At 52.0% G+C, this 27085-nt stretch overlaps 1 protein-coding gene across 18 annotated transcripts in view; it reads left to right on the plus strand.

Moving 5' to 3' along the window:
• PITPNM2 (phosphatidylinositol transfer protein membrane associated 2) overlaps window positions 1-27085 on the plus strand; it is a 159813-nt gene that overhangs the window by 75324 nt on the left and 57404 nt on the right. The gene's annotated exons all lie outside the window — the stretch shown is intronic.

The following is a 27085-nucleotide window of genomic DNA, read 5'->3' on the forward strand; positions in this document are numbered from 1 at the left end:
TGGAAAGCTCTGCCCTCCTCTCTTACCATTCCTCTTTTCCACGTCACCCCAGGCTTTGCTATGTTGTTAGGTGTGTTATAGACATTAGTATACTTGTGTCTTCAGTGGAAGCCCCAGGTGCCAGCTTTTCAGATTGGGCTGCTGAGGGTCTCAAGCTGAAAGGAAGAGGGGCTGTCAAAGAGAGAGAGTGCTGAGCTTAAGAGGTGCTGAGCCGGAGGCCGTGCGTGCACGCGTGCATGCAAGTGTGTGTGTGCCTCCCCACGTTGTTCGTACTTAGGCATCCTCAGCTCTGCTTTCCGTCTCTCCCCATTGTCTGGTTCAGCAGACTCTGAGCTGGGATCTTAACACCCACCTCACAGGCGCCTTCACAAATCTCATCTAATATAAAAATTTGCAACCACACTGTAGAAGTGGTTGGTGTTGTCCCATTTTACAGGTGAGAAAACTGAGGCCAGGAAGATCCCCTAGAGTAGGAAATGGCAAGCTGCTGCAGTATTCTTGCCTGAGAAATCCCATGGACAGTGGAGCCTGGCAAGCTATAGTCTATAGGGTCGCAAAGAGTCAGACAGGACTGAGCGACTGAGCAGAAGCATAAACTGAGCATCAGAGCAGTTGAGTAGCCCACCCTATGGCAGAGCCAGAACTCAGCTCTCGGACTCATTCATTCACTCATCAGTTACACACGCAGCCTGCTCTGCATGGGGTCCCCTGCCTCTGGGCTTTAGGATGAAGGGAAGATCCAGTCCTTGCTCCCCCAGGGAGGAGGCCCTCCATCCCAGCTGTCTAAGGAGAGAAAAAGAAAGAAGCAGAGGGCAGGCCCTGAAGGAGGAGGTGGTGCAGGGTGGAGTGGGGAGCCCCTTACTCACCCACCGCCCATCACTCCCCCCCTCTGCTCTGTAGAGAATCTTGATTCTCCGGGTGCTGATCTGCTCTCTATTGTGCTGTGGGGGCAGCCTGGCTCACATTCTTGTAAAACTTAAGGTAGGGACTTTCCTGGTGGTCCAGTGGTTAAGACTCCATGCTTCCACTGCAGGGGGCCGTGGGTTTGATTCTTGGTCAGGGAACGAAGATCCTGTGTGCCAGGCCAAATATAAATAAATGAGAGCACATGAAATGTTCTTTGGGAAAAAAGAAAAAGAGTTAAGACATCGTCTTATCATCCAGAAGTCTGCAGAGTGGGTGTGTGTGTTTTATGAGACCTTAGGTGTGGGTGGCTTGGTGTAGAAGGAGGGCCATGTACCCCAGGACACTGTGCCTCAGTTTCCTCATCTGTAACCTGGAGAGAGCACCACCCACTTTATGTACCTCAGCCAGGAGGAGAGGAATGTGAGGGTGTGTGGCAGTGAATCTCAAGAATTGGCATCAGAGGGTTGTTATCATGCATTTAGATATCCTGGTATTGTACTATCTGATGGCTCAGAAAAGACTGTAAGCATTTGGAGTATGTAGATATATGCATATAGATACGCAGAGAGAGAGTGCGCCAGTGGTAAAGCAGATGATTTAAACAGTGATTCTGGGTAGAGAGAATCTAAGAGTTCTTATGTTATTTTTGCAACTTTTTGGTAAGTTAGAAATGAAAAAAAAAAAAAAAAAAACAGCGTTTGAGAGCTTTTCTCTAAAACTGGACAGAATAGTGACATAACAGAGGAGGGTTTGTACCTTAAGAAGCCACATGAACAGAGCCAATGGCTGGCCAGCCTGCGGGCGAGAGGGAGCTATGGTCAGGGAGCTTTCAGGTTGTGGCCAGGCCAGACTCTCTCAAGATAGGGCTCTCCTTGGACTGGAGGGCCTCTGAGGTTGGGGCTGGGCGAGGCCTTCCCCGGGGCCTGAGTCTGCTTGCCCCAGGCCTGGATGAAGTTGATGGTTTCTTGATGGGATGCTGGTTTCGTTTGGGTCCAAGCTGCAGCCTCCCTTCCCGTGCTGTCAGCCTTGTGGCCTTCCACTGAACCCCTGGCTCCAGAGAACCCCTTTCAGTAAATCTTGGCATGCTCGCTGGGAGTTCCGGCTCTGCTGCCCGTGGGCCACCCCAACCTCCAAGGTGAGCGTGGTGGTACCCGAGCCAGCACCCCCAGCGAGTTCTGTTCCAGGTTCCCCACCTTGCTGCAAGAGGATCATTTCTCATCAGGTCCTCCTCACCTCTCCGGGAGTCGCAGGGAGGACAGAAGGCAGCACAGAGAGGGAGTGTGGGGCTCATTCTGGGCCATCTCACACCATCAGGTGCCCACTGCCCACTGGGGAAATGCGGAGGTGGAAGCGAGACCGAGCCCCTGTCCTGTCCACTCTCTGCCATCAGCCTAGGCGTGAGACCTGGGAGATCCCCCAGGCCTCTCTGAGCTCAGTTTCCTGGTCTGTACAACAGGGTTAAGGACGGTGCCCTTGGGAGGCGGGAAGGACCAGGGAGGGTATATGCAGAGCCTCACACTCCTGGCCAGCACCTCACTCCGCCTGTCGCCCCGTGCCCTTGTCAGGCACTTCACAGCTTTCGAGGCGTGGACACACCATTATCACTGCCTGCGGCTGTGACTGGGCTTTGTCAGGGCCACAGCAGGCTGCGCAGACAAGGAACCAGGAACGGGGAATTCAGAACGCAAGCCAGCTGCCTGGTTTCCTTTGCCCACTGGGCCCCTGCGAACTGCATGGCTAAAGTCCTACCTTGGTACTCCAGGTTCCTGGATGGGGAGACTGGGAGGTGGGGGCTGCCCTGGGGAGACAGGAGGAGCAGAAGTCGTTAGCCACATGGACCCAGCATTGAGTCCCGGTTGTGAGGCCTGGCGGAAGTCACTCAGTGCCGCCAGCCTGAGTTGTGTTCTGTGCAGAACAAGGGCGATCCTCGTGCCAGGGGCGCTGGGTGAGAACGGGCCGAGAGAAGGAGCAAGATGATGCCAGTGATTGCGTTATAGGGCTCTCCTCCAGGGCAGAACTCAAGAAAAGGATTAGTTTCAAATAGACACTCTGTACCAAAGGTCATCCGAGGATCGGGACCAGGTCAGCTGCTGCTTTACATGTTCCCAAATGTTTGGAGAGCCAGTGCTGTGCCATGGCCAGCGGGAGCTTCCATCAGAGGTGTGGTCACTCAGCTGCCTGCGGCTTAGAAGAGGAAGGCCTGGGCCTCGCCAGCCAGCTGAGGGCACAGGGCCCCAGCAGTGTCCCTGGTGGAGAAACCAAGGCACAGGGAGTGTGTCTCATTGCTGGAGCCGGATGTGGCCACAGTGCCAAGGAGGGGCCTCCCCAGACCCAGAAAGAGAACAGAGAGCAGAATCTATGCTTGAATCACCTCCTGGCCGCTTCCCCCTGGGGTAAGAGGGCGGCTTGAAGCTGTTTGTAGCCCTCTGCCCTCCCGGGTAGCAGCCTACGCACTGGGGATTCCAGGTCAGGCCCAGAAGTTGGGGAAGTTGGCACAGAGACCCAGAGAGGTTCTCTTGAGTACCCCAGAGCCAAGCTGGGCTGGGCTGGGCAGCTCCAGGGCCAGGGAAGAGTTCCCCTTCCTCTCCGCACTGGCCCCTGCTCCCTTCTACCTGCCCCCCTCCCTTTGCAGCTGTGGCGAGACCTCGCTGGTGACAAGGTGATGTTCCTTCTGCAAAGCACGGGCACGAGCCATCACATTCTTGGGCTGCTTCTTGCCCCACAGCCAATGCTGGCTGGGCCGGTGCATGCAGAGCCTTTTCAATGCTGAGCCCTTAGAGGTATACCCCCTACTGGTCCTGGCTGAAGAACCAGTTGGTCCTGTTTGTTGTTGTTGTCTTTAAAAAAAAAATGTTTACTTTTTGGCAGTGCTGCCCAGCATGTGGGATCCTAGTTCCCTGACCAAGGATCGAACCCACACCCCCTACATTGGAAGCATGGAGTCTTAACCACTGCACCCCAGGGAAGTCCCCAGGCGGTCATTTAGCAGGCAGGGCTGCCTCGTGTGCAGCCTGAGGAGGAGATACTTCCCGGTACTCCTGGGAGAAGAGCCTCCATGCCATGGACAGCTGTGCTCCCTCTAACCACCTGGCAGTCTGCGAGGACTCAAGTACGGCAGCCAGTGGGAGGGCTCCTGCCTGGGCCTGGCCAGTGCCACATTCCTCGGAGCCGCCTGGCCTGGGTGCTCCATGAGACCTGTCTCTGCAGGCAGTTGACAGCAGCAAGCGCCTTCTAGGGGGGCCCCAGGGGGCCCTTATTAGTTGCAGCAGGCAGGTTGTTCATTTCAGCGCACATACTCTCTAGTTGTGGTGGGCAGGCTTAGTTGCTCTTCAGCATGTGGGTCTTAGTTCCCTGAACAGGGATTGAACCTGAGTCCCCTGCATTGGAAGGTGGATTCTCAGCCCCTGGGCCACCAAGAAAGTCCCAGGAATCTTGATTTTGAACAAGCTCACGAGATATTTCTAAAGCAGCTCATCCCTGGACTTCAGTTGCAGAGATGCTGCTCTTGGCCATGGCAAAGCCCTTTGAGCGCCAACTTCATCAGTGCTGTGATGGCCCTAACCTTGCCCCCTGGCAAGCATCCACAGAGCTGGGAGAGGGAGAGCCCCTCCCCCGCACAGGGGTTTGCTGATGCTCAGCTGTCTGAGCTCCCTTACCCAACAGGAGACCAGGGTAACCCCAATCTCAGTCCCAGAGCTTCCAGAAGCCTCGGCCAGCTCCCCATCCCCCAATGAGAGGTTCTCCAAAAATGGAGACAGGTAGGGGACACGGAGCCAAAGGTCAGGGTGGAGGTCAAGCATCTCTCACCAGAGAAACTGCAGTGGCTGGGACTTCCCTGGTGGTCCAGTGCTTAAGACTCAGGACTCCCAGTGCAAAGGTCACGGGTTTGATCGGGGAAATAAGATCTCACATGCCACATGACATGGTCAAAATTTTTTAAAAAGGGAAGAAACAGCAATGCTTGGGTTAGGCCTGTGCTTCTGGTGCTGGCTTGGGGCTGCGCCCCTGAGAACTCAGACAGGGCTGGGCTGGGCTGGCCTGACCGGGTGTTGGGGCATGGAACAAGCTGTCTAGACACCAGCGTGGGGAAAGCAGAAAGGCCGTGTGGCCGCACATACAGCAGCCACTTCATAGCAGACAGAGAATGGTTTCTCACAGCCTTGCATGGGCTCCTCAAGTGACCTTACCTAATTGGGCTGCAGCCCTGGTGAGAGCCTGGTGACAGGCGTGCTCTGTCCTGCTGAGCTCCGGTGTCACCCTCCTGGCCAGGACGCCATTGCCTTGTCTCCTGAAGGCTCCCAGCACAGGGGCACACTGGGTGATGCCCATGTGGTCAGCTCGGGCTACATCCTGTTTCCTGATGCTGCAAACCAGTGAACCAGCGTCCCAGAGCTGCTGTGACAATAGACCTCAGGCTGGGTGGCTTAGAACCACAGAGATGGATTGTCTCTCCGTTCTGGAGGTCAAAAGTCTGAAATCAAGATGTCGGCAGGGCTGTGCTCCCTCTGAAGATTCTAGGGGAGGATCCCTGCTGGCTTCTCCCAGCTCCTGGTGGCCCCAGGTGTTCCTTGACTTGTGGCTGCGTCTCTCCAATCTCTCTGTGTTCACATGGTCGTCCCCTCTGCGTGTCCTCCTCCTATGTCCTCTCCTCTTCTTATATGGACACCCTTCATTGGATTTTGGGTTCATCCTAAATCCAGGATGATCTCCTCTCAAGATCCTTAACTAGATCTGAAAAAGCCCCTATTTCCAAATCAGGTCATATTCTGAGGTTGCAGGTGGACACAAATTTGGGGGGACGCACTGCCGTCCACTCCACCCAGTAGGCAGGGCAGGTCTGTTGCACCGGCAGGGGAAGCAGTAGTCTGGCAGGGGGAGGTCCCAGGAAACAGATCTGGGGCTTTTAGCTGCCTCAGGCTCTGTTGTCAGCTAGGGCAGCTTTGCCTCTGTGAGTAGAATCAGAGCCCAGGGCACAGGAGGTGATGTAATAGCCAGTGGGGAGCGTGGGTAACTATCCTGGAGAGGGTGTGGGGCTTGGACACCTGTTTTGTTTTGTTAAGGTTGGTTTTATTTATTTATATATTTATTTTTAATTTATTTTATTGTTTTTGGCTGCACTGGGTCTTCGTTGCTGCGCATGGGCTTTCTTTAATTGCGGCGATCGGGGGTTACTCTCTAGCGGTGTGCGGGCTTCTCACTGCGGTGGCTTCTTTGTTGCAGAGCACGGGCTCCAGGGCACACGGGCTTCAGTAGCTGCAGCACAGTCTCGATAGTCATGGCTCCCGGGCGTAGTCACTCTGTGGCATGTGGGATCTTCCTGGACCAGCGAGCGAACCCATGTTCCCTGTATTGGCCGGCAGATTCCCAACCACTGGACCACCTGAGAAGTCCTGGACGCATGCTTTATGGTGTCCTGGGCAAGAAAAGCTAAACAAGGCTCTGAAGAGCTTTAGGACCAGATTGAGTCCCAGGGAGACAGATTGCTTGACATAAGAGCCTTCCGGCAGGACCTTGTAGGGTTGAGCGTGCCGTCCTGGGAGATGCTTTCCCAGCCCTCAAAGGACTGGTATTGCACACAGCATCCGAGTCCCCATCCCATGAGCTCTGAGCCTGAGACTGAGACTCACCCCAGGACAGCCAAAGGGACATGGCGGTGCCAGCCCTGGACCCCTGGCTCATGGGTTTGCAGGGGGAGGAGTGCTCCCACATGCTGCCATCGACTCCTCTGCAAAGCCCAACCACCCCCCTCCCCCAATGTGCCGTCCCACCCCATTGGCTTCTGCAACCGGGTCTCCCTCCCTCAATCTCTCTGGAAGCTCCACATCCTGCCAGCTTGCCCAGGAACCTTGTCCAGGGGCCAGCCGGACACCCTGCCTTCCCCCGACTCTGCCTCTCTCTCAGCACTGGGCCCTCACGGGGCACTACACTGGGGGGGCACAGTGTGGAGTGGTCATCTAGGTGCTTGGCACCTGCAAGAGCCTTCATCCCCGTGCGTCCAGGGCCTGTCCCAAACGAGATGCACTGAACACATCTCAGCCATGGGGGGATGCTGGTCTCCACACCTGCACGCACAGGCTGGATGCTTTTGAAGAATATAAGGTCCAGCCTTGCCGTGACCTCCTGCAGACCTTGGGTGTATCCCTCTCCCTCAAAGGGCCCTGAGTCCCCATCCACCAAGGAGCAATGGATCCTGCTGCTGTGTGAAACCCTTCCTGTGTCTGACTTCTAGGAACTGCTTACATCGAGGGGTGATGGAGGGACCCTGCCATGGTGCCATGCATTCCTCTTTGCCAGGACCAGGTGGCCTGTGCCTGCCTGCCTGCTGGCATCTCAACCACCTGTCTGCATCCCTGCCCACACTGTGATGTCCCTTAGATGCTCCTGCTCAGAGAGAAGTAATAGGCTCAGTGGTGGAAGACACTGTTAGCTCCCAGCCCCGCCCAGGGTGCCTGTCCACTGGAGCCACCTGCCTCATCCTCAGCAGCTTAATTTTTTTTTTTTAGTTGAGATTCACATAACATAAAACTGTTTCTAAAGTATACAATTCGGTGGCATTTAGTACACTCACGATGTTGTACAGTCACTTCTGTCTAGTTCCAAAATATTTTCATCACCCCCAAAGAAAACCCTGTACCCAATTCTAGGGCTTTTTCTCCCTTTTCTGTTTTATTTTAAAATTGTGATAAAGTACACATAACACACATAAAATACACGTAACAGGCTTCCCTCATAGCTCAGTCAGTAAAAAAAATCCGCCTGCAATACATGAGACTGGAATTAGACCCCTGGGTGGGAAAGAGCCCCTGCAGAAGGAAATGGCAACCCACTCCAGTGTTCTTGCCCGGAAAATCCCATGGACAGAGGAGCCTGGTGGGTGACAGTCCATGGGGTCGCAAAGATCAGGCACGACTTAGCGACTAAACCACCACCACATATAACAAAATTTACCGTTTTAATCATTTTTAAGTGTGCAGTTCAGCGGCTAAGTACATTCATATTCTCATGAACCATCACCACCATCCATCTCCAGACCTCTTTTCTTTCCCTGAGCTGAAAGCCTGTCCGCATTAAACACTAAGCCCCCACTCCCCCCAGCCCCTTTCTGTCGCTATGAATCTCTCCGGGCACCTCATAGAAGTGGGATCATACACCACTTGTTCTTTTGTGTCTGGGTTATTTCACATAGCATCATGTCTTCCATGTTGTAGCAGGAGTTAGAATTTCCTTCCTTTTTAAGACTGAATAACATTCCATTGTATGCATCGACCACATTTGGTTATCAGTTCATCCATCCATGGACACATGGATTGCACCCACCTTCTGGCTATTGTGAGTCCAAACCTGGGGCTTTTTTTTTCCATTTCTTTTATTAGAGTATAATTGCTTTACAGCGTTGTGTTAGTTTCTGCTGCACAACATCACGAGTCAGCCAATGTATACATATATCCCCTCCCTCATGAGCCTCCCTTCTACCCTCCACCTCCATTCCACCCGTCTAGGTCATTGCAAAACATCAAGCTGAGCTCCTTTTTGAGAGTCTAATGAGAAAAGTACGGGGGTGGGGGGTCTGACTAGGCTGTCAGCTTCCCAGTACATGCTCCCACCCTCCTTGGTCCATAATTAGCTCCAGACCCCTGAGCCCAGGCCCCTGGGCAAAGATGATCCTTCAAGAATGTCCTATGCCACCTGTACCTTCCTCTCTGAGCCATGCTGTCTTCCCTGCTCTTAGGCCCCAGTTTCTCCTCCAGACAAATCAGAGCGCAGCTTGCTGAGGACCTCAGCCCTCACTGGGACCAGCTGGGCTTCCCTGAGCTCTGACTCGCCAAGTGACCTTGGGCATGTCACTTCCCTTCTCTGAGCCCTCACCTGTCTTCTGTCAGAGAGACATGATAACCTGTGACTGCCACTCCCGTGGTCCCAGCTCCTTGGAAAAATGCCCTACATGACCATTCCCATTCTTGTCCTCCAATCTCTACTGCCAACCCTTTCCCCACTTTCATTCTACCCACAGGGGTTTTCTGAGTACTTGCTTTGGGTGGACTGGGGCTGCCCAGGAGAGGGGGCTTTGAGCTGCCTTGGAGGGATGACCAGAGTATCAGGCTGAGGCGAAGAGTTCAGTTGTCCAGAAGGAGGTACCCAGTGCCCCAGCATCGTCTTATTTAATCCTGCCTAACCCCGTGAAGTGGATGATGTTCCTGCAAACTGGTGAACTGAGGCCTGGAGGGGTTGAAAGACTGGCTCAAAGACAGAGCTTAAATTTGAACTGGAGTCCATCTGTGCCAAAGCAAGTCTTCCCCACCGCATCTTGCTGCCTCCCACTAGCTTTGTTTGTTTGTTTCACCACCTCGTTTTATTTTATTTTTTGCAGGGTGGTGCCTGCCCCCACCGCCCCCACCACCCCCAAGCCTGCTGTTCCGTTCAGGGCTGTCGAGTGCCTCCCCCCTCCCCACCCTGTTGACACGGGGCTGTTGCTGGGCTGGTTTTGTTTTTGACCCAGTCAGCCTGGCAGGGAAGTGGCGGGCTGTGTGCAGAGCTTCCAGAAATAGCCCCAGGCTCCCCGCCAAAGATAGAAGAGCCAGACTGTGTGCGATGGGCTTGGACCGGTTAAGATGACTCAGTTCCCCGCACCCCAGCCACCCCCTCTTCTTCTTGCCCCCCCCCCTCCAGCTCACCAGCCCTGCGCCTCACTCAGCCCGGGCCACCGGATGTGGCTTCACATCCCTGTGTCCCTAAGGTGGCCTTACTCCCAGGAGTGCCCAGAGGCTGCTAAGGGCTACCAGCTTCAGGATGCTGGCTTCGGTGGGTAATCCTGGGCTCAGAATCAGGGGTTCTTGTTTCCTCCCTGTGACTAATTTGCCCGGTTTGACCTTGACCAAGTCCCTTTGGACTGCAAGGATATCAAACTAGTCAATCCTAAAGGAAAGTAGTCCTGAATATTCATTGGAAGGACTGATGCTGAAGCTCCAATATTTTGGCCACCTGCTGCGAAGGTCTTTTCTTTTCATTAGAAAAGACCCTGATGCTGGGAAAGATTGAGAGCAGGAGAAGGGATCGACAGAGGATGAGATGATCGGATGGCATCACTGACTCAATGGACATGAGTTTGAGCAAGTTCTGGGAGATGGTGAAAGACAGGTAGGCTTGGCGTACTGCAGTCCATGGGGTCATAAATAGTTGGACACAACTGAGCGACTGAACTGACTGAAGTCCCCATCAGCCTCTTGGCTGCAGTCTTCCAACAGAAGATGCGGAGAGGGCATCTGTCTGCCTGCCTCATGTCATCATGCAGGCAGGGGTCCCAGCCGGTGGTCGGAAGGTTGGTGAGGACAATACTGATGAGTTACTTCTCTACTCCTGACTATTGTGAGTGTGAGGATACAGGTCAGAGGGAAGCCCTCCCTTAGCAGGGCTGTCTCCGCATTACCGTTGCCATCGTCATGGTACTGATGGCAGCTGCTACTGTCCCTTGGGTGTTGTGTGCTGGGCACTTTACGTTCATTGTCTCTCTCTCATTTTTAAAGGCATTTAACAATTTTTTTGTTTATTTATTTATTTTTGGCTGCACTGGGTCTTCGTTGCTGTGCACGGGGGTTTTCTTTAGCTGTGGTGAGCAGGGGCTACTTTTCATTTTGGTGCTCAAGCTTCTTACTCCGGTGGCTTCTCTTGTTTCAGAGCATGAGCTCTAGAACACAGGCTTCTATAGTTGTGGTGCACAGGCTCAGTTGTTCCGGGGCCTGTGGAATCTTCTTGGAGCTGGGATCCAACCCGTGTCCCCTGCACTAGCATGCAGATTCTTAACCACTGGACCACCAGGGAAGTCCCCATTCACTGTCTCTTAATTTACCAAACCCCACCTCCGCCGGACTACCCTACGGGATGTCTATGACATTGGACCTACTTCTATAAACGAAGAACTGAGGCTCGGAGAGGGAGTAAATTGCCAAGACCCAGTGAAGGGTGGAGCCGCTATGGGAATCCTGGTCTGGCTTCAAAGCTGGGCTCTGCCTTTGATGTCTTACCCCCTCCTCCTGGGTAAGCTTGTCCCTGCTCTCGGCTTCCCTCTCCAGACTGTGAGACCAGTCTCTTGGGGCTGCCTAGAAGCAGCAGCTTGAAGGTTCTGTCTGTGTTCACCCTGGGAACCTGGAATAGGACAGAGATCCACTAGGGCTTGGCCTCAAAAGAGAGCCTGGGGGCATAAGGGCATCTCTGGGACTGAAGATGCTGCCCTTTTAATATCACCCTTAGTTAGTTATTTATGGGAGTAGAGCTGATTTACAATGTCGTGTTAGTTTCTGGTGTACAGCAAAGTGATTCAGTCATACATATATGTACATATGTGTGTGTATGCGTGCTAAGTCACTCCAGTCGTGTCCAACTCTTTTCAACCTTATGGACTGTAGACCACAAGGCTCCTCTGTTCACAGGATTCTCTACTCAAGAAGAGTAGAGTGGGTTGCCATTTCCTACTTCAGGGGATCTTCCCAACCCAGAGATGGAACTTACGTCTCCTGCATTGGCAGGCAGGTTCTTTACTAGTGCCACCTGGGAAGCCCCGTATACATACATATATGTGTGTGTACATATATATTCTTTTTCATGTTTTTCCCCACTGTGGCCTACTACAAGATATTGAGTATAGTTACCTGTGCTATACAGTAGGACCTTGTTGACTATTTTTGCTACTCTCAAACTCGTAATGTATCCCTCTCCCACCCCCAACACCTCCTTTTATTTTACTTATTTTATTTTTTAAATTATTTCCTGTCTGTGCTTGGTCTTCCTTGCCATGGATGGGCTCTTCATTGTGGCACGGGGACTTTTAGTTGCCCCACAACATGTGGGATCTTAGTTCCCCAACCTGGGATCAAACCCAGTCCCCTGCATTGGAAGGCAGATTCCTAACCACTGGACCACCAGGGAGGTCCCCCCTTTTTATTCTGATCACTGAAGCAACTTCACAGAACATGTCGATCAGCATTCCCAAACAGCGGGCCCCGAGGGCTCCCTCCCCATCCTTGAAGCACCGAGAAGGCCGGATTGGGCCTGCGGCTCGGTTTGCCTCCGCGCCTGCGGCTGGTGTGATTATGTTTACATGCATCGTCGTGTGTTTCTGCGTGTGCGCCTTTGTTTTTGCTTGCTGACTGGTCTCCTTGTGAGTGTCCCCGGGGTCAGGGCCTGGCGGGTGTTGGGGGCAGGAGGCTTGTGACTCTGATCTGCACCTCGCCGGCTGCGGGATGAGCCAGGGCTGACAGTCAGTTGTTTCCCTGGTTTGAGATGAAAAACACTGACGTGCAGAACCGCAATTCCTTATCCTCAATTCCAAACTCCAGCAAGCTCTGAAAAGCAAACACTTTTTCATAACTCACTTGGCAGCAAACTCCCGCCTGAACTGAGGTGAAGCTATTTATAGTCCAAGTGGGGCTATTTATAGCCCTTATGTATTCTGGGTTCACTTATTTCACTGCAGAAATGTCCACAGAGTTGATTATTGGATGCTGCTGAAATATGCAGCGTTACCATCTAACGTGTGGGGAGCTCTGAATTCTTAAATGTGGCCCCAAGGATAAACCTGCTTTTGTTCTGGTTACAATTAGCCCCTGCCCCAGCACCCTCAGTGTCCCTCCCAGTGGGTCTCTTTCCTGGAGCTAAAGTGGTGATGCCACCCACAGGGGCCTCCAGGACTCCACCCAGCACCACCAGCAGTGCCCAGGAGGTAGACATTTTTATGATCACCGTGGGTGATAGAACACATCCATATTGCCAGGCATACTGTGGGCTTCTCTCTGCACGTATGTCTGACCCTTCTCTTTGGATGTATTATCACCTTCCCCTCCCCTTTACAGATGAGTGAACTTTATATATCTTATCTAAAGACAGAAAAGAGAAAGTGCCAGGGCTCAGACTTGCTCTTCCATCTTGCTGCCTTTCTGGAAGGGAGTATGGGGACATAGCATACTGGATTTGTAGGCAAAGCACGTTGAATGGGGAGGAGGCAAGCAGATGGTTCCCAGGTGCGAATTGAGGGAAGAAGACAGATGCGAGCTGGGCCCTTCCCTGGGCAGGGAGGAGGGGAGCGAGCCAGGAGACGCTCTGTGCTGCAGGGCCTCCTTGGGGACCCACCACCCACCCCCTGCTGCAGTTCCTGCTTCTCAGATAGTCCTTTTGTACATGCACCTGTGCCATCTCCTTACCTTGCCTGTTCGCGGCAGCTGGCGGCTGCGAGCACTCAGAGCTGCTCGCCCCCGAGCCTCTTCTGCAGTGCTGTCTGAAGCTGCGGGCGCACAGGGAGCTGGCATCACTCTGCTCAAACCCCATCTGCCTGCCCTTCTTGGGGACCAGCTCTCCCTGTAACCTTCAGGAGCTCCCTTGCATATGGGAGCGTTGGCGGGCTCCGAAGTCCCCGAGTGCATGCTCCCTGATGTGCAAGCTCTTCCCCACACATCTCCCACCATCCTGTAGCGACCCAGGGATCCCCTCGCCACCTGCCTGCCGTGGCAGTCCTGCTAGAGAGCCTTTGCTTGACCTCTTGCCCACCAAGAGTGTCTCCCACTCCCGCCCCACCCCTGGCCAAGCCACACCTGCCCCACGTCATAGTGCAGGGAGAAAGCGAATCCCAGGAGGGCAGCCGTTTCCTGATCTGCAGAGTGGGCTCTAAGCAGTTGCCTGCCCTGAGCTGTCCGTGAACAGGCTTTAGGGCAGGTGCCTGAGATAGTATGTACTTTGGCATGAGCTCCACTAGCAGGGCTTGCTTCTTTCCTACCTAATGGGGTCAAGAAAGTTCCTCTGTGCGGCCATGGACTTGAAAGCAACTGTGGCCCCTTGTGGAGAGCTTAGGGTTGAGAGGCTAGGGCTATGCCCTGGCTCCCTAGAAGGAGAGGAGGGAGGGACGGATAGATGGATGGACGCGTGTGTGTGTGGATGTATGGGTGGATGTGTGCACGCATGCTTGATAGCTGATGGACGCATGGATGGATACATGAATGCATGTGTGGATGGATGAGTGGATAGATGGGTAGGTGACAGATGAATAGATGCATTGAAGATTGATGCATTGATGGGTGGATAAACAGATCAATTCCTTGCCCCTCTCTGGGCCTTATTTTTTTGCTGGCTACACTGCATGGCATATGGGATCTTAGTTCCTCAACCAGGGGTCAAACCCTAGTCCCCTGCAGTGGAAGCACAGAGTCTTAACCGTTGGATTGAGAGGGGAGTCCTCTCTGGGTCTTAAGGTCCCATCTATACAATGATGAGGTTAGGTAACACGTTCCTCTTCGGTGTCTGAGTTCTGTGATCCCATTGGTGTCAACCTAGCACCCTTAAAGATCCCTGCACTACCCCAGGCCCCTGTAAGGAGCACCACAGCTGTACCCTGGGCTCTGGAAACTTTTCTCGGTTGTACTTTCCACCACCCATCTGGTATTCCCTGTGGTGACCTCAACCCCAGCCTTCATCCTCTCCCTGAGTGTATACTGTGGACTCTGCAAGTCTATTTGACCACTCTAGTTGGAGGTGCACTTTGTGTTTTCTTCTGACTTATATATATATATATATATATATATATATGTAACAAAACCATTTGTTTATCTGTGGTAGGGGATTGTATGTCCATTCAGGTGAAACCATTAAGTGAACAGTGGGTGAAAGCATTGTTACGTAGAAGAGAGCGACCCTGCCCTTGGAGTTGGGCAGCATTGTGGTAGCATCAGGAGCATCCACAGGAGAGGATACGTGGTTTCTGGTTCTTGGAGGACTCACACTTTTGTGGGGAAAATGAGATCTCGAAGCAGCCCAGATGTGAAAAACACACGTCCTTCATGCAGAGAGCGTGGTGGAGGGAAGGGGCACTGGTTGAGGAGGCTTGGGCTAGTGATGGTTTTATCAACAAGGTGGGGCTCAGCTCTATAGGCTGGGCATCCCCAGACCATCTGGGGACCTCCATGTATGAGGTTGCTCCATCGCTAGTTTATCCAAGCCCTTGAGTGCCAGGATACGGAGCTCAAGTGTTCTCTGGTGAATAAAGGTGAATTTTTAAAATTTTTGTTTAATGATTGATTTATTGGCTGGGGGTCATTGTTGCTGCTCAAGGGCTTTCTCCAGTTGCGGCGAGCAGGGGCTACTCTCTAGCTGTGGTGCTCGGGCTTCTCACTGCGGTGGCTTCTGTCATTGCAGAGCACAGGCTCTAGGCATGTGGGCTCAGTAGTTGTGGTACACAGGCTAAGTTGCCCGAGGCTTGTGGGATTTTCCCGGATCAGGGATTGAACCTGTGTCCCCTGCATTGGCAGGCAGACTCTTAACCACTGGACAGCCAGGGAAGTCCTAAAGGTGAATTCTTGACAATTGTAAGCAGGAAGGTGACACAGTCAGTCCCCCTCTCTTACAGTGTGCTGTGGGAAACAAACAAACAAACACAGGGTAACATAGAAAATGCGCCCATGGTTGGTGCTCTGAGCCCTGGGGACCTAAGAGCTGGGATGCTGGCTCAGCAAAAATGGGGTGGCTGCCAAGGCATACTGGATAAAGGAGGGTGTGACTTTATTTTTTCCTAAAAAATTTTCTGAAGATGAAATTCATATAACATTAAAAACAAAAAAGAACTAACCATGTTAGGGTGAACAATTTAGTGGCATTTAAGATGGCTCAACAGGTAAAGAATCCACCTGCAATGCAGGAGACACAGGAGACACGAGTTTGATCCCTGGGTTGGGAAGATCCCCTGGAGGAGGAAATGGCAACCCACTCTCAGTTCAGTTCAGTTCAGTCTCTGAGTCGTGTCCGACTCTTTGCGACCCCATGAATTGCAGCACGCCAGGCCTCCCTGTCCATCACCAACTCCCGGAGTTCACTCAAACCCACATCCATCGAGTCGGTGATGCCATCCAGCCATCTCATCCTTTGTCGTTCCCTTTTCCTCCTGCCCCAAATCCCTCCCAGCATCAGAGTCTTTTCCAATGAGTCAAATCTTCGCATGAGGTAGCCAAAGTACTGGAGTTTCAGCTTTAGCATCATTCCTTCCAAAGAACACCCAGGACTGATCTCCTTCAGAATGGACTGGTTGGATCTCCTTGCAGTCCAAGGGACTCTCAAGAGTCTTCTCCAAAACCACAGTTCAAAAGCATCAATTCTTCGGTGCTCAGCTTTCTTCACAGTCCAACTCTCACATCCATACGTGACCAATGGAAAAACCATAACCTTGACTAGACGGACCTTTGTTGGCAAAGTAATGTCTCTGCTTTTCAATATGCTATCTAGGTTGGTCATAACTTTCCTTTCAAGGAGTAAGCATAGTAGTATTCTTGTCTGAAAAATCCTATGGACAGTCCATGGGGTCACAAAGAGTTGACCACGACTGAGCAACTGAACATACACACAATACATTCATGGTATTGAGAACATTACCACTTCTTTCTAGTTTCAGAACATTTCTGTCACTCCCCAGAGGAAACCTCATATCTCCCGCAGCCCCTGACACCCACCAACCTGCTTTCCTTCTCTAGGGATTTGCCAGTTCGGATGTTTCCTATCAGTGAAATCACACTTACATCAGATGCTGGGGGCCATTCAGCCTGACTTTTCTGTTCTGGTTTGTCCCCCTGTGTCCTAAGCTCACCCTGTACTTTCTGCTCTGTGGCCCTCAGGCCAGCCCTAGGTCCAGCCTGGCTATAGCTCCCAGCCTCACACTGGTCCAGGAAGGACGTTCAGATACATTCTGTAAAGAACAGATCAGTGAGGCGCAAGCTGAACCTGCGGGAGAAGCAGGCCCGGCACCTGCTGGGGCATTAATTGTGTGTGTGGCTGTGTGTGGAAAGACTGGGGTGAGCCTGGGCCAGTGCCCCCACAGCTGAGAGCACAGACCCAGCTCCCGAAGACACAGTGGTGGAGAGTCAGAAACTCTGCCTTCTGCCCAGAAGGTTTCACTCAGGGTCCCTCTAGGGCACTTTGTAAATATTTATAGGATGAGGAGACCAGTGGTAGTGGTCTCAGGAACACTTGCATACTCAGAAACATTCCTTCCCAACCTTCTCTGGGCCCACCCTCTGTTTAGATCCTTGACCAGGACTCAGGCTAAGGGCCCCCCATGTAAGCTGCCCACCAGTGTAAGGGGGCAGGGGCTAGTCCAGGGGGAGGTGGCCTGTCTACTGGCTCCTGTCCAGACTGCCTCCTGGAAGATCCCCCAGAAGTGACCCCAAGCCTCCAGCGCCTCTCTCTGACTTTCCCGAAACATGGGCTCTGTGTATCCTGCCACGTGCTGGGGATTGGTCTTCTTCTTCCCAGGGACCACCACGCCAGGAGGTGGTCCCTGAGCATCTTTGCAGCTCTATAGTGGTACCCAAGACTCAGGACACACCAGAGTCCTGCCCTGGAGCCTTCTGGTCTGGGGCCAGGCAGTGGGAATGGGCTGTGTGAGGGCTGGAGGCGAGGTGCTCCCTGAGAATCCCGGGGCACCCAGCTTCGATCTAGGGGGGTGCTGGCAAGGCGAGTGCCCGATTAAGTTTTAAAGGACACTTTGGGAGTTTGCCAGGGAGACCAGGTGGGGAAGGGCTTTTCGACAGAAGGACAAGCAAGTGTGAATCTCAGCACATGCTTCAGGCAAAGTGAGGGAGCTCCCGCCGCGCGCCAGACACTGGAGAACCGGTGAGCCCGTGAACGCTGCCCTTGATGGGGACGCGAGGTGCGAAGCGGCCCGCAGCGCGGCTCCAGGCGGCCAAAAGGTGGGCATGTCCCAGACGGCGGGGGCGGAGCCTAGGGCCTTGAGTGCCGTTCGGGGGCGGGGCTCTGACCCTGGCGGGCGCTGCAAAATTCTCAAGCGCGGTGTGTCTGTTGGCTTCTAGAGGGAAGATTTTGGAAATGAGGTTGAAATCCAAACTGGAAGCTTGGAGGCCAACGAGGAAGCTGTTCTGCCCCCCAGGGAGGGCTGACAAGGCCTGGAACCGAGGCCGGGAGGAATGGGGACCGCAAGTGGGGCGAATTCGACATTCTGTTCTGCCTAGCGATGGGCAGTCCACGGGGAGGGTCTTCAGGTGGCGCTTAGGGCCTGGGATGCATGCCGGTCCTTGACAGTTGAGAGATTTTGGCTGAACTGCCTGATCTTGTCCGGCCTTGCTTTAATCTTCTGCAAAATGCCCCACAGGAAGGAATGAGGAACACTGGTTCATAACTACTTGGAAAAGTAAGCTCGGGGAATGAACCTTGGTTTAGTTTTTGCAGGCTGGACAGGAAAATCGCCTCCAGGCTCATAGCCCAGCTGCCACCACAGGTCACAGCCGAATCTCTAGATCCCCGGGACATGTGTGGTCAAAGGCCCTGCTCCACCTCCCTGACCACCCCCTCCCTCCAGGGCGGGGTCAGCTGCTCCTGGTTCCCCTGCCTTGGTCCAAGGCCTTGCCTGCACCTCCTCCTCCGCGGTTAATAATTCAGGACAAGACAGATGGCTCCGCCTCCTGCTCTCCCCGGACTTGTTCCTCACTTGGGGTGGGCGTCAGTGGTTGGGGAACCCTGGAGGCTCCCTGCAATTAGCCAGGCGTCCAAGTGTCTGAGTTCTCACCACCAGTGCCCACAGCTTCCACAGGCCCCAGGACGCCCCAACTTCAGAGTCTGTAGGCCCATCGCCTGTGGAAATAGAGTCCTTTATTTTAAAAAAAAAATGGCTGCTCTGGGTCTTAGTTGTGGCAAGCAGGTTCTTTGATCTTTAGTTGGGGCATACAGGATCTGACCAGGGATTGATCCTGGGCCCTATGCATTGGGAGCTCGGAGTCTTGGCCACTGGACCACTAGAGAAATCCCTGGAGAGAGTCTTAAGAACCACTGGTCCTGCCTTCTGCCCACCCCTGGTTTCATTCGGGTCTGTGTAGGGCACTTTGTAAATATTTATAGGATGAGAACAGTGGTATGAACATTCCTTCGTTTGCTCTTCTCAAAGTCTCTGTTAGAAAGGGATACACATACATATACACACTTACTGCATTTGGAATCTGAGGCCTTAGAGCTCCCCAACTTGCCCAAAGCAAATGATGACTTCAGTCTATACCCACTTGGTCCCCATTCACAGCCAAGGGCTAGACCTCAGTGAACAATGAATTCCCAGGACTACAAAGCCCTAAAGAGGAAACTTTAAGGTATGTTCCTTGATGGTTGTTGGCCTCATTCTTAATGGAATCCTGTGACTCCCCAGTTGGCCCAGGTTGTGGACCATCACCCCAGTGCCCAAGGGCAGGGACAGGATCCAGTGTTACACAGGGACAGGAGAGTGCAAAAAGACTGTGAGCGTTTCTCACCCAATCCAGGAGGACTTTCTGGAAGAGGAGGGCAGGGCAGTTCAATTCTTTCATGCTTCCAGTCTAGCAGAATGAGGCAGCAGTCTGGGCCCGGGCTTCCTGGTGTTGGCAGGAGCTGCTGACACAGTGAACCCAACCCCGGCCCACGAAGGCAAGTAACCGCGGTGGTGCTGTCCCCACATCTGTCTGCTCAGGTGAAGCCCTCTCGGTGAGAAGCCAGCACGGAACACTCTGGGACAGCTCCAAATAGAAGAGGAGTTTGTCTCCCAGGCAACGTGAGCATAAGCTATCAGCCTACGCTCTTCCACTGGGGTACCTGGCATCGCCTAAGAGCTCCCAGAGTTCAGGTATTCGCTCTGCTTCCCAGATGAGTAAACTGAGGCCAGGGCTACGTGACAAGTACAGGTCAGCAAGCTCAGCCTGACGTTCCTTCCACTGACCCTCTGCTCCTACCCAGGGACCTTAGAACTGACTCAAGGATGCTCAACGGGCCTTGGGACTGGGCAGTGTTCCAGGAACCTGTGGACCCAGGAGCAGAGAGAGGTTAGCGCCACAGAGAAGAACCCCAGAGAGAGGCAGGGGCCTGAAACAATGGCCAGTGTGGGTGTGAACATACAATTTAAAAATGCTGCTTCCTAACTACCTTCTCTCTACTTCTTTTTTCCTCAAGGTGTTTTATTTTTGTTTATTATTTGTGGCTGCACTAGGACTTTGAGCAAACTCCGGGAGACAGTGAAAGACAGAGAAGTCTGGCATGCTATAGTCCATGGGGTCGCAAAGAGTCAAGCACAACTGAGCAGCTGAACAACACGGTCTTTGTTGCAGCACAAGGGCTCAGTAGTTGCAGTGTGTTGGCTTCTCTAGTTGCCCCAGGGCATGGGGGATCTAGTTCCCCAACCAGGGATCGAACCCATGTCCCCTGCATTGGGAGACCGATTCTCAACCACCGGACCACCAGGGAAGACCCTTTCTGCTTCTTCTAATCTTGCTTTCACACAGTTTCCAGTAACATCTTACAAGTGTGCGTGTCTATGTTTAAACTGTCATATCAATATATGGAGGAGACTTTTGTAGACAGGGCTCTTGGAGGCAGGGGGGGCAGTGCTGGTTCCCCCTGCCCTCTCTGCTTCTGCTGGGGAGGGATGCAAGATGAAGATGGCTTAGGGGTCTGGGAAGACAGAATTCTTAGGGTCTCGTGAAAGGATTCATCTGGTTTTGAAGTTGATCCAAAGATCCCGTAGCCCAAGCTCCCCTCAGAGTGGTCCAGAAACCTGTGACTCTGAGCAGAGTCTTCTGACGTGTGATTAATTTACAAACAGGCATGCAGGGTGGGGGAGTGTGTGCACAGGAGCCCGCTGTTCCTGCAAAGCTGAGTCAAGATCTTACCGAGATGCATTTTATTTTGGTCCCCGGTGTTGTGTCTGTTTAGCACCAAGCCCGAGCGGCGCTGGACACACCGGGCAGGTCCAGCTGGTGGTGTTACCACCTCCTGGGGGTGGGAAGAAGGCTTTGAGGTAGTTCGGCAGGTGGAACTAGATTTGTTAGAAGCCCCGAGCAACTCCCCAGACTCACAGAGAGTGCTCAGGCTTCACAGATAATATCTACATGTGATGTAAAGGAGGCGGATGTCCCGTCATCTGCTTCACCCTTTCCCCGACCAGATCAACTCTCCATTGCATGGACAAAAACAGCAGTGTGAGAGAGTTCAGAATAACTGAACATGTAAGCTGATTTGGATTTTTTTGTTTTTTCCATCGTTTTTTGACCTCAGGGCAGGGTGAAATTTATCTCTATGCCCTTTAGGAGAAAGAGATTTGCTCAACAAGTGAAAAACATGCAAAAGATCAAAAGAAGATATTATCCTATATTAGTCAGGACTTGTCTGGTTGTGAGTAACAGAAGTCCAGCTCCAGCCAGCTCCAGTAAAAAGGGACCTACATGGATGCTCACGTCACCATGGGAGGGAGAATGGGGCAGCCGGCATCGGCAACGGCTGGAGTTGCATATCCAGATGCCCCCGGGGACTAGGGCTCAGCTCTGGTGAGGCCCAAGTGCCAGATCCCTTGTCCCAGACTGGCTACATGGAGAGGATATAGCTGTCGACAGCCTCCGTGCCTTTGTCATCACTGAAGGACTGACTGTGTTCCCTTTGTCCTCTCGTTTTTAAAAAATCCTTGGAAGTTTAAGCAGGGGCAAGATCATTGTTTGCAGACTGAGGGCATCCCATAGCCCTCTCTTCTTGCTCCACATCTTTCCGTGTGATAGAAAAGATACTAGTAAATATTCATGTAGGGCTTCCCGGGTGGTACAGTGGTAAAGAACCTGCCTGCACGTGCAGGAGACGCAAGAGACACGGGCTCTATTCCTGGGTTGGGAACACTCCCCTGAAGTAGGAAATGGCAACCCATTCCAGTGTTCTTGCCTGAAAAATTCCATGGACAGACAACCTGGTGGGGTATACAGTCTACGGGGTCACAAAGAGTCGGACACGACTAAGCGCGCACACACGCAAATATCCATGTAGGCAAAGAGACGCCTTTAGTGAAGAACAAACCATGAGGGAGTCCCGAAAGATGGAGTGAAAATGGGATTCAATCGAAAAAAGAAACAGTGGCCTGTACTGTTTCCAGGAGGTAGAGAGGTTCTCAGTGTGCTCTGAGCCTAGCTGTGAGTGATGAGCAGGAAGGGGTTCTTGAGTGACCCCCACAGTTTGGGGGATCAGTGAGGAGCTAGAATGAATACAGCTATTGTTTCTTTTCTTGTTGAAGAAGGAGAGGTAGACTTTTTTTTTAATTTAAAGTTTCTCTTTTAAAAGTTGTATTTATTTAATTTTTTGGCTGTGGTGGGTCTTCGTTACTGTGCACGGGCTTTCTCTAGTTGCTGTGAGTCGGGCTTACTCTTCATTGCAGTGCACGGACTTCTCATTGCAGTGGCTTCTCTTGTTGCGGAAAACAGGCTCTAGGGTTCGCCGGCTTCCGTAGTTGTGGCACACGGGCTTAGTTGCCCTAAGGCATGTGGAATCTTCCCTGACCTTTGTCCTTTGCATTGGCAGGCAGATTCTTAACCACTGGACCACCAGGGAAGGCCAAGATAGATTCATTTTAATCTAAGCACCCTAGAGAGTTATATGTTTAAGTACATGTGTTTAAATATTGAAAGATGGTCACTGGAACAAGAGTCATTAAACTTTGGCCTGCAGTTGAGATCAAGCGCACCGTCTTTTGACCTTATTTGGAAATAGAGTCTTTGCAGATGTAATCAAGTGAAGATGTGGTCCTACTGGAGTAGGATGGACCTTAAGTCCAGTGACTGGTTTCCTTATAAGAAAGCCCTGTGAAGATGCAGGGACCCAGAGACACAGGGAGAAGGCTGTGTGATGACAGAGGAAGCATTCCAGTGATGCAGCTACAAGCCAAGGAATGCCAAGGATTGCCAGCAACTTCCAGATGTCGGGAGACAGGCATGGGACAAGGAGCCAATCTCAGTGACACCTTAATATCGGACCTCTGGTCTCCAAAACTGTGAGAGAATACATTTACGTTGCTGAAAGCCACCCAGTTTGTGACAGCAGCCCCCAGAAACAAATAGACTTACTAGCTATTTGGGCGGAAGAGTAGAAGAATGAGAAAGAGGAACTCAAACTTCCTAGTAGTTCAGATTGACCACTAGGCACTTCCCTGGTGGTTCAGTGGTTAAGACTTTACCTTCTACTGCAGGGGACAGAGGTTCAGTCTCTGGTCGGGGAACTAAGATCCCATATGCTGCAGGGCAACTGAACCTACACTGCAACCACTGAGCCCAAGTGCCACAACTGGAAGGAAGCCTGAGTGCTGTGCCTAAGACCTAATGCAGCCATAAATAAATGACACTGTTACTCGCTCAGTTGAGTCTGACTCTTTCTGACCCCATGGGCTGTAGTCTGCCAGGCTCCTCTGTCCATGGAAGTCTCCAGGCCAGAATACTGGAGTAGGTTTTCTTCCCCTTCTCCAGGGGATCGTCCTGACCCAGGGATCGAACCCGGATTTCCTACATTGCAGGCAGATTCTTTACCATCTGAACTACCAGGGAAGTCCATGTATAAATAAATAAATACTTTTTTTTTTAAAGTATTGCTTAAAGAAGCAAAAATATCCCCCCAACAAACAAAAAATACATACACACACAAAACAAACCACTAGCTGATGATTTAAGGTGAGAGCTCAGGTGAGTTCAGGGTCGCAACCAGGCATTTGATGAAGCAAATGTAAATTCTCTCAAGAAAAATAGACCCTTGTTCTCAGTCTCAGAAGATTTCTGCCAAGAACCTCCACAGAAAATGATCAGTTCATAGTTAAGAGTAACTGAGCCCAGAGGAGAGGAGGTGCTGTGAGCCAGAGGCAGCCCGGACGGTCTGCGGCACAAACAGCCCCTCAGTACTGCAGACACACCAATATTTAGGACTAGACCTTAAACTGACTACATTTGATGCATTTAAATAAATAAAAGGCATGGTTGAAAATATGTGCAGGGGATAAAAAGCTGTACAGAAATGAAGCAGTGAATTCCCTGGTGTTTCAGTAGGACTCTGCGATTTTACTGCTGAAGGCACAGGTTCAGTCCGTAGTCAGGGAACTAGGATCCTGCATGCTGTGCAGCACAGCCAAAAAATAAAAGCAGCAGCAGATCTGGAAAAGAATCAAACAGAACTTCACTAGGAGAGTAGTCATAGCTGAAAAAGGGATTAATGACTGGAAGCCAGATGTGAGGAAACTGTAGAGGAGATAAGACACGCAGAGGAGGAGAATACCTAACATTTATCTAGTCAGAGTTCCAGGAAGAGGAGAGGACTATAAGCCAGAGTTCATATTTGAAGAGAGAGCTGCTGAACACTTTCCAGAACTGATCAGAGACAGAGGTAGGAATGGAGAGTGATTTGGAGAGAAAGGAGAAAATGCTGGAGAAGAACGTGAATCTCAGCTCATAGAAGATGGTTAATTTCTTCTCTTAGGTCCTGGGCTTCAGTCCCTGAGAACTGAGGAGTCCTTATGCTAGGGCAACTGTTAGTGAGATGTGGGCCTTGAGACTAGTGAAGACATTCCTCCAAATCAGGCAGGGCCCTTTCCCTGTACTGCCCAACTCAAGGGAGTGCTAATCCAATGGTAGTCCATGAGCATGTCACTGCTTAGACTTGGGCAGTGAACAGCCTATGCAACTGAACTAGGCAACCCAGCTACAGCTGATGCTTTCTCTTCCCAAGTGTGGACCCAGGTTGTTGTTCAGTCACTAAGTCGTGTGCGTTTCTTTGTGACCCCATGGACTGTATGTAATCCAGGTTCTTCTGTCCTCCACTGTCTCCCAGAATTTGCTCAAAATCATGTCCATTGAGTCGGTGATGCTATCTCACCATCTATCCTCTGCCACCCTCTTCTCCCCCTGCCCGCAATCTTTCCCAGCATCAGGGTCTTTTTCAATGATTCGGCTCTACACATCAGATGGCCAGAGTACTAGGACTTCAGCAACAGTCCTTCCGATGAGTATTCAGGGTTGATTTCCTTTAGGGTTGACTGGTTTGATCTCCTCGCAGTCCATGGGGCTCTCGAGAGTCTTCTCCAACACCACAGTTTGAAAACATCAGTTCTTCGGTGCTTAGCTTTCTTTATGATTCAACTCTCACATCTGCACATGACTACTGGAAAACCATAGCTTTGACTGTATGGACCTTTGTCGGCCAAAAGCGTATGTCTCTGCTTTTTAACACACTGTCTAGGTTTGTCATAGCTTTCCTTTCAAGGAGCAAGTGCCTTTTAATTTCATGGCTGCAATCACCATCCAGTTATTTTGGAGCCCAGGAAAATAAAATCTGTCATTGCTTCCATTTTTTCCCTTTCTATTTGCCTTGAAATTATGGCACCAGATGCCATGATCTTTAGTTTGTTTTTTTTAATGTTGAGTTTCAAGCCAGCTTTCTTACTCTCCTCTTTCACCTTCATCAAGAGGCTCTTTAGTTCTTCACTTTCTGCCATCAGAGTGGTATTACGTGCATTTCTGAGGTTGTTGATATTTCTTCTGGTGATCTTGATTCCAGCTTGTGATTCATCAAGCCCTGCATTTCACATGATGTACTCTGCATATAAGTTAAATAAACAGGGTGACAATATACAGCCTTGAACTCCTCTGATTTTGAACCAGTCCATTGTTCCATATTTGGTTCTAACTGTTGCTTCTTGACCTGCATACAGGTTTCTCAAGAGACAGGTAAGGTGATGTGGCATTTCCATCTCTTTAAGAATTTTCCGCAGTTTGTTGTTGTCCACACAGTCGAAGGTTTTAGTGTAGCCAATGAAGCAGAAATAGGTGTTCTTCTGGACTTTCCTAATTTCACCAGTTTGTGTGTGTGTGTGTTTTCTTTCTTTCCCTTCTCCCTGCCTGGAGAGGAATGACATGTATCATCAGCAGGAGGATTTTATGGGGCGATGAAGGGAAACTGACAGCTGTGAAGAAGAGCCAGTTACCTGGGAAACTTTCCAGGAAGGTTGTGTTCCCTGGCAGTCCTGGGAGGCCTGGCTCTAAAGGCCACAGCACTCACGTGGTGAGGTGGAGCACAACCTGGCCAAAGTCGTACAGAGCTTTGCATGTGCACTCACGTGGGCAATTCCCCCTGGGGACACTGCTGGGCCTTCTGGCTCAGCATCCAGCTCACCCTGCCTGCTCCCTTCTGAGTCGGGTCTTCGGACCCAATTGCTGAAGCCTGCGGCACCTGGCCCCTTGCTTACCCAAGGGCACAGTAGAGCAAGCTCTGGGTCACAGGCCAGGAAAGAGCAATTCCAGGGGGATTCTCTGCCCGTAACTCGCTGTGTGGCCTCACTGAATGACTCAGCCCTTCTGGGCTTTTGTCTTCCTGCCTTGCTCAGGCTGCTTCTGAGCATTGACTTTCTGAGCATGATGAACTGTAATATACCGTGCACATCCGAGAGGGGGTGGCAGCCTCTCTAGAGGCATTAGGGCTGCCGGGCTTTGCCATATCTCCTTCAGGGCCATGCTGGTCGCTCCCAAGCCCACCCCCATTGGAGGAGGGGCCACTACAGCCCCAGATGCTGCTGTGTACCCCAGGCTGCGGATAACAACACGCAGCTCTCTCTCCGCCTGTCTGAGGTCTATACTCCTGTGCACACTGTTGGGGGGAGGCAAGTCTGGCTCTGTGAACAGTCTGAGTCACAGACGCTGTCAAGAAAGCCGGTGTGTTCTTCCAGGGACGTGACAGGGAGGGTACGCTATTCTTGGAGAATCCTTTGGTTGCTCTCAGGAACAGCTAAGGGAGCAGTTCGTAATTAGCACTTTGGCTGCTGAGCAATGTTATTTGCCTGTCGCGGGGCTGCGTGAATGTTTGCCGGGCAAGCCTTCCTGAGTACCCACTAAGCGCGAGGCCCCTGCTCCCTGGCACCTGCCGAGAATGACAAGATGAACAGGGTGAATTTGCTCTCGTTGCATCATCCCCAGTGCTCTCCTACCCATCAGCAAGACAGGTGAGGCCCCAGCCGTGGGGTTGGCTGTGCTGTGGGGAAGGCACAGCTGTGTGCAAGTGGATCGGACCGTCCCAGAGGGTGCTGAGCCAGAGGGCACATGGCATCAGGACCACGGCCCATATCAGGACAAGGGGTCACCTGGGCCGTCACCTAGAGGACGGGCATTTAAGGGGGATGGCAGAGGCCTGGATCAAGAAGTAGCCTGGCATATTCCATGAAGAGAAAGCAGCCCAGGTGGCTAGAGCCATAGGAAGGCAGGCAAGGCCCAGGTAGTAGAATCTCCTTCCTTTTTAAGGCTGAATAATATTCCCACCAGGTCTTCAGTGACTTGTGAAATGTCCGTCTTCCCCAGTGCAGGCCGTGGGCTGGTACCTCCTGTCAGATCAACAATAGCATTAGATT

Source organism: Bos grunniens, chromosome 17 (genome assembly GCF_055505025.1).
Source record: "Bos grunniens cultivar Pamir isolate PY7600 chromosome 17, Bosgru_T2T1.0, whole genome shotgun sequence".
Classification (NCBI taxonomy): domain Eukaryota; kingdom Metazoa; phylum Chordata; class Mammalia; order Artiodactyla; family Bovidae; genus Bos; species Bos grunniens.